Here is an 11,490-nt window from a genome sequence, read left to right as displayed (position 1 = left end):
TTCCTTTGAAGAATATTTTTCACACTCAATAAACTGAAACATCTATCTTTCTTAAGCTGTCACCATCCAAAAACATTTGACCAAATATCTCCCTAAGGCAAGGGTCAAGTGTCCTTGAAAAGGGCTGCCAGGATTTTCATTACTCCCTTTTTTCTCTGCCAAGTGAGGGACCACAAACACTATAAAAGAAGGGTGGAGAATGGAAGTGGGTGAAAAGAAAAACTGCAATCAAATTAATATGATTAATGTCCAGAGGCAGAGGAAAAGCAGTGGAGTCATGGGCAGAGCATCCTTATGTTCATGCAGATTTTGGACTTGCTGACCATAGATAGTTTTTGTGTTTTAACTTAAACTTTCTATTAACAGATTAATACAGTTAAGTCATTTAAAACATCATTTAATGCTGAAATAACACTATAAAAATTAGAAGCATTCCCACCCTTATCCCCCACTCCTCATCTCTAAAACCTCTTTTAATATTTTTGGCTTTTTTTTTTCCTTCTGGAATTGAACACCTCATTATTTCTAAGTAATACATATGTACTTTAAATAAATTTTAGACATCATCTCTTGATTTCCTGTTATGTTAGATGAAGACTAAACTGTCTTCCTGTGTCATCTCTTCTGCTTCCCCTCCTTCATGCTCTAAATAAGAGTTTATTACAGTTTTTGATTAAAGATTCTATTTTTACATTATCATGCCTATAGCTATTCAGAACTGAGCACTGAATTGGACCTATATTTTTTAAAAACTGTTCCTTTAATATTTGCCTAGTTTTTACAACTGCTTCATTTTTTATTTTATCTACTGCTAATTATCCTTACATCTTACATAAATCTCTAGGTACAATTTCCCACAACATCAATCGCATCAAGTAATTTATTGGTTTCATTTTATGTTTATTTGTGAATATATGTATACACACACACACACACACACACACACACACATCTACTAGAGTCATCCATTCTCCTATTTGGACTAGCTGCTCTTTAGGCCTGTTATTCCAGGATTTATCTTTGTGTTATTGTAGGAAACTTCTTTGAATTTCTCAAAAAATGGAATCTCTATTCTTCAGATCTTTTTTTTTAAGATTTTATTTATTTATTTGACAGAGAGAGAGCACAAGCAGAGGGAACGGGAGAGGGAGAAGCAGTCTCCCCCCTGAGCAGGGAGCCTGACACGGGGCCCGATGCCAGGACCCCGGGATCATGACCTGAGCCAAAGGCAGACGCTTAACCAACTGAGCCACCCAGGTGCTCCTATTCCTCAGATCTTATGTGTTAGTATTCATTTGTTTTCTTGTTCTAATGGAGCACATTTCACTGTAGCTTCATAGGTTGAAAAAGATGGCACAATGACAAAAGTCATGAAGATGGAGCCCTTAACATGCTTTTCTCTCGGCCTTGCTGCTCCAGTCTGAACTGCTTGTCTTTTATGACTGGTGCACCATTGTAATCCTGCAAGTGTCCTTCACCACTCTTTTGGATAATCCCTTTACTTCTTTCTTCCTTTTGTTCAAACTCCTGTTTTTCTGAATTCAGTGTTTCTTGGATCTTTCATTATTTAGTGAAGTATATTATATATCTGAGGAATGGAACATGGGAAGAAAAAAAATTTACTTCGTCTTCCAATCTATTGAGTTTTTAATTGTTCCTATCAGTTTTCAATTTCTTTGCAAATGATTAAAAAAAATTTTCCCTCTAAGAGATAATGATTGTTGTAAAACTTTTTTAATGATGCATAATGTTTCCTTCTTGTTATTTTTGTGTTTGTTTGTTTGGGTCACTGTGATTGTTTGAACTTTTCTTTAGATGCCTAGAAATCCTCAGCTGTCTGATCCTGTTTCACAGGAGAAAACAAAAAGCTAATTGGAAACACTGACTGCATGGGTGGGACTTGTCAGTACAAACTTTAATAAAGGGTAATCTTGCTGGCCTTTTGTTGGAGAAACCCTGATTTCATATTTTATTGTTTTTCTTCTTGGATTGTCAGATTCACCAGAGAAGAGTTATTCAATTTTTTTGGCTAAAGAAAACAACAACAACAACAAATTCTCCCCAAAACTACCTGCTGACATCCCAGTGATGAAGCAGAGGAAGTCTGGGAGGTGTCTGTATTAACATTCCAAACATAGAAGTTCACTTAATCCTCTCTTTTTGGTAGAGAACACCGGCATTCCCCAATTCAGAGACCTTCTTTTACCATCTCCACAGAACAAAACTTGAGTTATTGGTTGGGGAGAGGAAGAGCAGTTGCCCCAAAGCAGGGAGGCTTGGACAGGACCTAGAGTATTTAACTGTTTCCTGTAAACAGTTTTCAGTTCTTAATTTATACAGTTCTGTTCACCCCATTTCCACAGGTCCTTGATGCTTCCATTCCCTGAGCCTTCTGCATTCTATGTGATGTATTCTGAGGTTGTTCTCTGATTGCTCCTGCCAGTTTATGACTCCTTGGGTCTGCGGAGCCAGTTACCAGATACCCATCTGCTTCCAGCTTCCCAAATGTTGGTGTTGTCTTCTCCCCCTGTATTCCCTTCTCCTAAGTCTTTTGGAGAAAAAAAGGAAAGGAAAGGAGAGGAGAGGGGAGGGGAAGGAGGAGAGAGGAAAGAAAAAAGAAAAAGAAAAGAAAAAAGAAAAAGAAAATCCATTTTTTATAGTTTTAGTAGGGCTTTCACTTCAGGAGGAAGTGAAATTATATGCCTGTCACTGATCCATCATTTGACCTGAAGGTGTTGCTATTGCTTTTAGACACATGTTACATGCCAGGTAAAATCTACAAAGAATTCTCTGGTGAAAGCTCTTGTTAGTGTAAAGGCCAATAACTGTTCTAAGCAACAAGTAATTTTTTTTTGCTGTTGAACTGTTTGTACGTGTCGTCCCTTTTGTCTGTGACTTGACTCTTTCCCTTTTGAACCCGTCACCAAACTCTTACTTAAAACCTTCCAGATTGAGCACCATGTCAACATCCTGTCTTCTAGACCAACACTGGCCCTGTGAGGATTTGAACTGCATTTTCCTTTGAGTAGGCAGAGTGATTACTATTTCAAAGTCTTTTCACATTGTCTCTTTTGTAAGGGAATATGATAAGAATGTGAATAACCATTTCTCTTATATCTATGCACACATTTAAGTAAGCAGACCTTGATAGTTTGAATATTTTTTTTTTTATTTAAGCAGGCTCCACGCCCAGTGTGGAGCCCGGCGTGGGGCTTGAACTCACAACCCTGAGATCGAGACCTGAGCTGAGATCAAGGGTCAGATACTTAACCGACTGAGCCACCCAGGCGCCCATGGTTTTTTTTAATATTTTAAGTCCTGATAACATTCTGTATTCACTGGTGCCTCCCAAAGAGTCTTCCCACTTTTACTTGGCTACTGTTCCTGGAAAATTTCCTCTGGTTTAAAAGGTGCCTATTAGAGGTAAAAGGTAAATATTAAAAAGAGATTAGCCTAAACTTGAGGCTTTCTTTATGGTTTGATAAACAATATTTAATGAGGTCTTAAAAAAAGTAATGCCTTGGAAAGAATCAAGGTCAACTCCTTAAAACATTTTATCTTGGAAACAAATACTTTAAAATATCTTTATTCATAAGACTCCTAGAAAACAGGTTAGAGAATATATAACAAAGCAAAATAAAACTTGTATAATAACAAAACTTAAAAATACAATTTAATTTAGTGTAGTAAACATTTCTAGAGCTTCTTCATTCAAGGCACTGAATTAGATGCTGGAGGAGGGACCAAAAATAAAACAAAAACAAAACAAACCAAGAAGAATGCGGTTTGTAGAACCGCAAATAGAAATTCAAAGTAGAGAGAACAGCATGAGCCAAACTATGGGTGAGGAGTGGCAAGTATTTGGATGGTTTAGGTATAAAAATATATACTGGTGAAAAAGTTTGAAAAGCAAGTTAAAAATAGATTTTTAAGGGTCTTCCTATAAAAATCTTTGTTTTAATAAAGGATTGATATGATTCAAACTCTAATTTGAAAAGATTGTTCTGCCAGGAATGTGTACATAGGCTAGAAAAGAAAGAGATTGAATTAGGCAAGAAGATTCAGAAGGGAAGAAGTTATGAACCCTAACTAGGACAAGAATGTCAAGGAGAAATTAGATGCCAATAATATTGTTGAAGTAGAATTCATAGACCTGGTAAATATCAAAAGGGGGGGACATCAGAGGCAAGGGGAAAGGGAAAGGCCAAGAACACAATATTTTCATGGATAAATAACCAAGAGAATTTAGTGTATTAATAAATTAAATAATTCGGGAGGAAGCATGCTTATTTTGGGGGGAAAAAGGGATGTTGATGCTTTATATTTAGGAGATTGAATCTGGGAAACAGAAGAAAAATCCAGATTAGTTTGTCCAGCAAGTGGGTGAAAATTGTCAACCTGCATTTTGTGAGACATCATATCCACAACGCTAAAGCCATGCTTGTGCAGAAGGGTCCAGGAGAGAATGTAGAATAAAGGAAGTTAAGAACATAGAGGGGACTTAGGTAAATTCACAAGAATTAGTTTAAAAAGATAGATAGGGTAGGGGAAAAGATTTTTAAGCCCTAATATCTAAAAGCCAACATTTTCCTGAGCACAGACTATGAGCTAGGTTCTGCAGCAGCCCTAGGTATAGAAAAGGAATAAGAAATTAATAGGTCCTGACCTGAAGGAGCAGAAGTATTAATGGCAGAGTAACCGTCAGTATTAAATACTCTTACGAAGCCAGGTAAGATAGAGAATTAGACTAGTTAAATTTAAAGAAATGGGTGGTGAGGAGTGCCACAAAATTTTAAAGAATGAGTGTAAAGAACACATGAAAGGAGTGAATTATATATATATTTTTCAAGGAATAGAATAATTAAGGGGGGAGAGAAGAGAGAAAAGAGGTGAAGGTGAGGAGAAGGAAGAGGAAGAAGAAGGAAGGAAGAGCGGAGAGCTAGTGACACTTGGAGGTAGCTAACTGAGGGGGTGGCAGAGGGTGTCAAACTGGCTTGAAGTTCTGCCCATTCAAATACTTTGTGTAAAAGATTTAAAATATGCAAACATTGTCATTCACCTCAATGGTATTTGTTTCTGTAGCGTGCTATATAGTATCATTCTAGTTTGGTCCTTGATTATGGCAACAATCATGCAAGATAGGTCATATAATACTATATTTTGATATTAAATAAATAAAATTCAGGTATGTAAGAAAAATACTTTACTAGGTTAGATTGATATTTGTCGCTTTTTTCCCCCTCTTTGATAATAAAAAAAAAAGGAGATTTATTCTTGAATTCTGCCTGATTATTTATGGTTTCATATTGTTGACAGCCTTATAAAAATAAACGTTATCTTTTGTTTAAAAGCCTTTTACAATGAGCAGTGTTTGTTCAGCGGACTTCACACTGCTGTCCAGTGTGGTTTGTCCTCCTGTCAGGGACTTGGCCTTCGTGGCCTGATGCTGTGATGCTGGTGCTTCCTCAGTCTTCGAGAAGGTGGCTAAAGGAGGTTCGCAATACATACATCTCCATTGATACCGGATCAGTAGCCCAATTTAAGGGATATTTTAGAGGTGAGAAATTTGCCATTGTTGTTTAATCATTTCTAAGATGCATAGTGTTTGGGCTGCACGAATGGGATAATGAAGGCTGTAAATAAACACTGTAGTTAAGGTGAAAAAAAAAGCCTTTTACAAATGAAAATACAATATATTGTTGCTTGGCTAACCTTTTAGGTTCTTATGGGCTGACATGTTTCAAAAGTCCAACAACTCTTATCTATGAGTCTTCCTTTAAACTCTTTGAGATAGATACGCAAATTCTCAGGGATGCACCTTAGAAACAGATTTCAAAGACTGAATACAAACAGTTCTCTGTCCCTCTAGTCTACTGTTTATTACTTCAGACAATGAAATCCCTTATGATTGTCTTAGGTACCTTGCTTCAGTGCTCCTCTTTTATGTGTGGATTAAAATTTATAAGATTCGTTTCTTGGTGCATAGATGAGTCTTGATTTTCACATGAAGGAACATATTTTTCTTTATTCCCAGTATGCATTCCTAATTCTTCCTAAAGTTCAGATGACCATTTGGAATAATTGATACATATTAGATATGATTTTTAGGAAACTCTTGCTTCAGCACTTGATTACATGCAAGTATTTGACATTGTAAGAGATTTCATAGTTGATCCTGTGTTCAAGATAATTTATGAAAATGTAGATAAGGAAATGTTTATCTTTGCTTATGTTTTCTACAAGTCAGTTCTTTATTCATGGTTATTCATGGCCATCCTTTACTGTAGTCCTATCATTAAGAAAAAAAGTTCTTGAATGGGATTCTGTCCAAGATTTTTGATATAACAATTAACTCCTTTGATTAAATTTACCTAGACAGTCATGATGTATGACTTTAAACAGTAAGTTATACTCACCTATCCAAAAATTACTCTTTATTCTTGTTAGGTAGTGATGAAATCTTAACAAATCCTATGTTCATGGCTACTTGCCTGAAATATATCTGATGCAGTAATGCTTCCTGCTCCTGTCCTTGGCCCGTCACATACATCTAGTTAGTCCATAAACAATTCTCCAGTTGATATGGCCAGTTTAATATACTTGCTCATTCAGGGAAACACAGGAAATCTTGGCCTAAATTACTTAAGAATTTTCATTTTCTGTTTCATATTGATTAGGAAGGAATATATAGTAAAGTCTACTGCTATAGATCACAGCCTCCATATTAGTTATAAATGTATGTATATCATTCATTAAGTAAAACCACCAAGTATATGAACTGTTTTTCTTTTCTCTTATTTATTGACAGTTTTTTTAATTACAACACAATGAATTGATGGTAAATACAGAAGATGCAATAGTATAAAAAGCCATTTAACCCTTCCCTAGGTTAAGACACTTACAGCAGACAAAAACTGCCCCACCCCAAGTCCCCTCCTTGAATGGAAACAAAATAAATATAAATTAATAAATACAAAACAAATCACTGCACATCCCTTAACTCTTTGATTGCCATGGCAAGAACCATGCTGATGATTCTAGCTTGTGACATTTGTGTGGTTAAAGGTTGCCGCAGCAGTCAAAGGGTTATAGCATTGTAAACATAAGTACTTCGTGGAAAAGTTCAGTCATGTTAATGGTCTACAGCGATGAGATTAATAGCATGACCCCTTGACCTTTAATGACGCAACATTATAAGGAGTTGAAGAGATAGTAGCTTGGTGAGCTGTTACATGGACTAGTCAACCATTTTATTTAACAATGTGCTATGAGGCCTTGATTTACTAATAAAAGACAATTTGTGAATAATAAACACTGTTCGATGCATTGATCAATAAAATCAATGAAAAAATTAAGCACCACAAAATTTTGCCTGATTATATCTGACAGTCGTAATACACTTTAGCACCATTTATTTGCCTTATATTTGCACACAAACAAGCTTTGTGTTTGTCAGTAGAAGCTATCTGAAAAAAAAATATATATGCCAGATTTAAGATGTTAATAAATGTATAGAATCCTGTGTGGGCAAAAAAATCACTAAAAACTTCCAAACCTTAAAGCTCATTCAGCAAATAAATGTGTTATTTATTTCTTTCCTTGCACACAGAAGACTACATATTATCAGAAACTTAATGAAGTAGTGTTGAATGTAATGTTAACAATCCAGAAATTTAAAGTTAGATTTTAATATCCTCTCCATTACTGAAAATATCATGGGGAATTAAAATAAAGGCAAGTATTGTCAGACAACCACAAGATAATAGCCTAAATATTTAATTTCTTAGTGTTTCTCTCTGCTTCATTTTTTTAATGTTATTTAAATAAAGTCTGCATTAATTTTATGCATTACATTCTTTTAATTTCCCATAACCACAATATAGAAAGGAAAAATGATTTTCATAAGAAGCTATAAAATGTCTACTGTTTATCCAAGAGACAACTTTCCTTTGCAATTGCTTGCATCTCATTCTGGCTCTGAAAGACAAATGTATGTGCAATTATTTTTTAATATAGCATATGGTATTTATTTGACAAACTAAATTTATGGGAGCTTTTTCCCCTTAATCTGTTAAATATGTATGTGTGTGTATATATATATATATATATACACACACATGCATACACACACACACACACATCATATATACACACACATATACACATACACACACTATATATATATTTCCAAGTCTATATTACCAGATAGCTCATATGGATGGCATAAATTGTGTTCATTATCATACTGATCCACTACTGGAATCAAGATAATGTTTATATAGGTATACAGATTTTAAAACATCCCGAAGATAGATTACTACACTGATGAAGCAGGCAATTTTCTCAATATCAATAATTGATTCTTTTAAAAAATCATCAATAGACTATGGACTATGTTTTTGCTAAAAATTAGGTTTATTAAAAGTTATAGTAGCACAAATTTGAACTAGTAAACTCCATTTATTTCCTTCCTATAATATAAAAACAAAATATATTTGTTTAAAATTATATACCTAAAAAAAAATCTTTCAAGACTTTTAAGCTTGAAGCAAATTTTTATGGGTGAGTCTCTAAAACCCCTGAAAATAGAGGTCCACAATAAAAATGCTGATGCAGTCAAAACCAATGCAGCAAAAAGCTGCCACTATAATACCCCTTATTCTTTCATTCTCTCTCTTTATAATATATAATTTATGTAATTTACACATAAAGGGAAACAGATAAAGAATTGAGGTTTTAGGCATTCATGTACACATGATATACCTTAAAGAGAACACTATCTTATGGTATTTACTTTCCTGTATAATTATTTAAGATACATTCTCCAAAAGCAAAGTTCCTTAGGTGGCTTATCAACAGACAACAGCCTTCATACTCAGCATTTCACTTTTCTCAGGGGAATAACTCTAAAAAAGTTAGAATCCAATGTAAGAGATTGGAAGGTGTGTGAAATTGATTGGGAACTGTCTTTGCCTGAAACTTGTGAAGGAAATTACTGAGGAACAAAAATATATTTTCTGCGCCCATGCCTGATATACAGTGCTGCTCAATTCTGGTTTTCATAAACAGAAGGGAAAATCAAATCTGTAAAAAAAAGGGGGCAAGGTGGAAATGGGAAGGAATGCAAATATGGGCACAGACTACATAAGACAATACAAAATAATATATCCCTCCCAACCATCTGTAGTTTGGGGTGACACACAGAAAGCAAACAAATAATTTCAGAAAGCAAACAAGGATTGGAGGAGCAGAAAAACCAGACACCCAATCGTCCTTGTTAAGAAATAAGGTTTGTTTGAAAGTAACAAAGTAACAAAGATTGTGAAATTTTGTATTTATGAACATAGAAAAGAATAATGTATTCCACTTCGGATAGAAAAGAAGTAACAAAAAAACAAAACCAAAAACAACCCTAATTTTACCCAGGCAGTAGGACCTACTCAAGAGCTGTGAGAAGACAGGCAATAATGTGGCCTCTGTGGTGTTGTTTCAGTGGTAGCAAAAATTATGACATTGATTTAAGGATTGAATCAATCACTCAAGAAAACTATGTTTTACCTTCACAACTGGGTTACCAATATATAGAGAGGGAAAACGTTCAAATTGGCATTACGAAAGAACAAATGAAACATGCATTCTAGTGACTTTGCAAATAGACAGCTCACACCAGGCTTTATTCATCCATATCTTAGCAAGACAGGCCAACATAGAAACATATATTCATATAAAATGTGGCAAGTACAAGCAGCACCATATCCTATCCTAGAAAAAAAGCAACCTACCATGCAGTCACATCTCACCAAAGCTTCATCGTATATGAGGCATTTATAAAAAGGCCTGTGTCAAAAAGTGTTATGCCTGGGATCAAATCTAGCTACAGACCAAATGCTACAGATATGTCTGTATTTTGTGTGATTTTTTTTTTCATGGAGAAAAACAAGTAGATAAAATACTCAGGAAACATCTTCGTAAGTCGAAAAGTTAACCATTTTATTCTTGTTCACCAGTCTCTCCTTCCGGTTTTTCTATGTGAAATAAGGGTTAATGACATCTTACTCTGAAGCTAAGTGGCCTAACATGATACAATTATCATATTTTCATATCTATATTGATTTTCTTCTCCCTTCTTAAGGGCATATAAATTCAGCTCTATAGCAGAGCACATGGCAAAGTTATGTGAATCAGCACAACATTCTAGTTTATGATGTATTTGTCTTACAATGCCCAGTGTGCCCTTGAATGTAAGGCCACATTGAGTGCAACCTTGAATATTACCCCCAGTCCAATGTTAGTTAGTATAAGACAGATTTTTAAGACGCACTGCTCTTTAAATTGGAAAGGCATATAATTTTTAAAATCTTCATAAATATCTTTCATATGTTTTTTATACTTAGGCACTAACCATGAGTTAACTGGGTATGCCCTCATTTTCCTTTAAGAGCTTTAGTTATGTACTGTTTTATAGTACTCATGATCTTATACCCTTACTTCATATAAAGAATTAGCATTGTTCTAAAAAAAGATGCATGTTTCTGTCCAATTATAAGCTCACAATTCTGTTTAAAAATCGAAGGCTGCTACTTCAGTATTCTACCAGAATATTGACAAATTTTATAATATCTGTTTTTCACTCAATTTCTGTGAATTTGTCAGTGTTTGTTTGGATCAGTGTTCATTCTTATACTATTGGTTTAAATTTCAAAGTAGAAATACGTATAAAATGTTGAAAGAGATATTTGTAATTGATGTTATTCATCTGACCTGAAATATCTCTGAATCATTTCACAATGATACCAGTGGAAACAAAAAATGATTTGAGTAGGACAGAAAGACAAAGGTTACAATTAGGTGAGATTAGAACACTAAGGCAATTTCTTTGCTACTATGCCAAGTGTTTATGTTACGTGATTACTGAGGTAAATTTCTGTCCTAGAGAAATGGCTTTTCTCAGGAGATTCTAACATATATCTTTCCAATTGAGGTTACTGAACACCTAACTTTTGACATTTTTAGCCTATAAGGCAGTGCATTAGTATCAGATGTGTTTGTGCAGAGTAACATCTAAAAACCACTGGCTAATTATATACATTGATATATCACATACCCATTACTAACATGAAGAGCTTGAAGTTGCATTTTTCTCTATTTTTATACTTGCTAAAGTAAAATTTCCAGTTGTATTAAGGAGTGCTGTAGTATGTTTTTATATTTTACAAAACACTCATTTTTCTTTTTCCTCCATTTCCATTATGTTTAATATATATAGTATTTAATTTTCATATTTATGGTGTGGTGCTCCACCTGGTTGCTGTTTTCTTTATCATATAAAATTCTAATTTTAAAAATATTACTGATAAAATATTTCTGATGTAGCTATGGTTCCCTTTTCAGCAACAAGGAACCTAAAACAAAGATAGATATCCTTTCGCAGTTATATAACCTGCAGTCAAAATAAATTAATATCATGAAGGTGCATGAGATGCAATGGAA

This window comes from Eumetopias jubatus, unplaced genomic scaffold (genome assembly GCF_037043125.1).
Source record: "Eumetopias jubatus isolate StellerSeaLion01/CBP00866 unplaced genomic scaffold, mEumJub1_p1.0 scaffold_4, whole genome shotgun sequence".
Lineage (NCBI taxonomy): Eukaryota > Metazoa > Chordata > Mammalia > Carnivora > Otariidae > Eumetopias > Eumetopias jubatus.
Note: the sequence above shows the minus strand (reverse complement) of the source record.